Consider the following 3,010-nt stretch of genomic DNA (forward strand, 5'->3'; position numbering starts at 1 on the left):
TATACCTTGTATGTCAGAAATCACACTACTAAAGAAAATAAAAATAAACCATAAGAACCAGAAAATACTTTCAATGTTGTTCTATCAAAGCATTGTTCTAGTGCATAGACTCAAGAAATAACCCAGGTGCCTTTAACAGTAAGACTGGGCAGATGTACTGTACAACTATATGTTAGAATAAGAAGCAATCCAGACCAATGGATAAGATGGAAGTGTACCATTACACATTAATTTGAAAAAAAAATAGTACTGAGTGAATAGCAACAACAAGAGCAGTAGTAGCAACAGCAGTAGCAACAACAACAGCAACAGCAAGAACAAAATATTCTTCTATTGTCAAGTGTCTTCTTGACTTGTAGTAATGATGGAAACTCCACCAATAAAGGCTTATCAACACAATTACTCAAATATGATCAAGGCCAACCCCAATCTCCATGCTAATGTTGATGGGGAAAAGCTTATACAATTAACTATAACAAAACACATCAATTGTTTGTCCAGGGCTAAATACTCAGCCCTTTAAATACACTACCAACCAAAGAGTATACATGAGAAAGCCAGGACTCCAGATACATATGTAACAGAGCATTGCCTTGTCTGATATCAATGGGAAGGGAGGGAGGCTTAATGCCCCAGTGTAGGGGGATGTTAGAGGGGTGGGGTGGGAGAGGATGACTGGGTGGAGGAGCACACTCATAGAGGCAAAGGAGAGGAGAGTAAAAGGAATGGGATGGGGGTAGTAGTGGAGGGGTAACTAGGAAGGATATTATTTAAAATGTAAATGAATAAAATAGTTAATAGTAATAGATAAATAATATAAAGTAACATTATATAAAATAATTAAGTTATTTTAGACCTATCAGTCTGCATAATGTTACTTCGCATATATATTAATATCTATATGAGTATACTATGCAAATGTATGAACATAAACATATATACATGCAACAACAATGAATAAAAATGAGGTTATGAATTTGAAAAAGTGCAAGGGGATATGTGGGAGCAGGAAGAGGAAGAAAAGGAATGGAAGAAGTGTTTTAATTATGTTATAATCTAAAAATAAAATTGTACCCTCAAAAACTGCTATGAATTTTCAAGAAGTTGCATGTGGCATATTTTCTACTTCTCTTCAAGGTCTTACAGAGTGTATTTGTTTCATTTCATGATAAATTTCGTACGGTGCTTTCCAAACTGGCCTCATATTCCATATATATGTCTCAATACCTTGTTACTCTTACATCTACAAGCATTGGCTATCATCAACCCATTCAAATCAATGTGTATAAAATGCCACTTAGACTGGTAACCTCTTAGGAGCATACACTAGAAACTAACACTCTTAAACACAAGCCACTTCACATATCTTCCTGGGTATGACCTATTTAACAAGTTTGCCCATTGGTTTTATTATAGAGTTATACATTATCTATTTTGAAAATTCTTTATTATTTATGTGTATGACAGGCATTTTCAAATTGGTGACTTGAATTTTTAAATTTTCACATTGTCTATCACAGATGAATTTTTTCATTGAAATCCACAATATCTATTATTCTTCTGTGATTAGTGTTTGAAAACTATATCTGAAAGCAATATATTATAATAAAATCAAGTGTATAATTTATAAATTATGCTTTCATGTAGTGATATACATTAAATAATTCATTCCTTAAAAAGGAGAATCACATGGAAGTAAATATTAACCATTTAAAAAATATAAGAACAATGTGCAGTGACTGGTGTTGCTGGCAAGTTATTGTGTCAGTGTAAGAAGATGATCAGACAACCTAAAAACAAATAAAAATGGGAAAACAGTGGCAACAGGAATCCTCAAAACTGGTGAAAATGCAGTATGAGTATTTAACCGTCCATAAAGAGTGATAGGCAAGACATTTAAGAGGTTGTAAATTTTCATAGGAATAATCCAATGGGCAAAACAAATGAATGTAATCCAACTTCCATGAAGTGTAAAAATTTTGGAAACTCTTAATGGAGAAATAATTAAGCAAATTATAGTTCAGGTATTTATGGTAATGATGTGAAACACTAAAAATGATGTTTGTGATTAGTGAACTAGACACAGATCTACATTTTTAAAATGTCTTCTATCATTTAATCGCAACAAAATCCATTGTTGTGGACACTTCTCACATTGAAATTGCATAACAGGACTTAGCATCACACAGCTATTAAATGGTAATTCTGGATCTCAAAAATGGACTGTCGCTGAATTGACAGCATATGATGAAAACTCCTGGTTCATGCTAGCTCTCATTTCTTTATTTCATTGTCAATGAATACAGTTTAAATATCTGATCAAACCAGAGATTAGAGCTCCTTTAAGGATCTTCTAACAGAATACAATATCCCACTCTAAAATTTGCAAGCAAATAAATATAGCCAATATATCTTCTGCTATTTCCCCACAGGCTTAATATTTTAATTTCAAAGTAAAATGTTTAATTCTACCATGTAACATTGTATGTGTGTTGCCAAAATTACATCCATATCCACTACCATAACTGCTGCTATTGCCACTATAACCCTCTCCACAATCAGTGAATGTATGGAGAGAGTGCCTGCATCCAGTGTGATGCATTTGCAAACAATAGCACTATCAATATTTTTAAATGTTCTGTGTCATAGTGCTCAACTTCATTATGGAATTAGTTGGACTGATTTAGCACAGATTCTGAACTCCTCGGTGGAACAAAGAACAAAACATTGTTTCAAAGTTGTCTTCCTCACAAGGCTTTTTACAATAATTATAGTAAACATGACAAAAGCTATAGTTGTGTAGAAAGTCTGAAATATGTAAGAAAGCCCTGTCTTTGCATGAATGGTTTGTATTTACAGAGTGTAACATCCTATGATCATCATAGTCACCAAAGAGTATGCAATTTGTTAGCAAGAAACCTAACACTGTTATGTGTTATTTTTAATTGGTAAGTGGGCACGGACCTGATTTGTTTAAAACAAAGAATCTTAGTACTTCCTAGGAGTAAAG

The sequence above is a fragment of the Mastomys coucha genome, unplaced genomic scaffold (assembly GCF_008632895.1).
Source record: "Mastomys coucha isolate ucsf_1 unplaced genomic scaffold, UCSF_Mcou_1 pScaffold9, whole genome shotgun sequence".
NCBI classification, from domain to species: domain Eukaryota; kingdom Metazoa; phylum Chordata; class Mammalia; order Rodentia; family Muridae; genus Mastomys; species Mastomys coucha.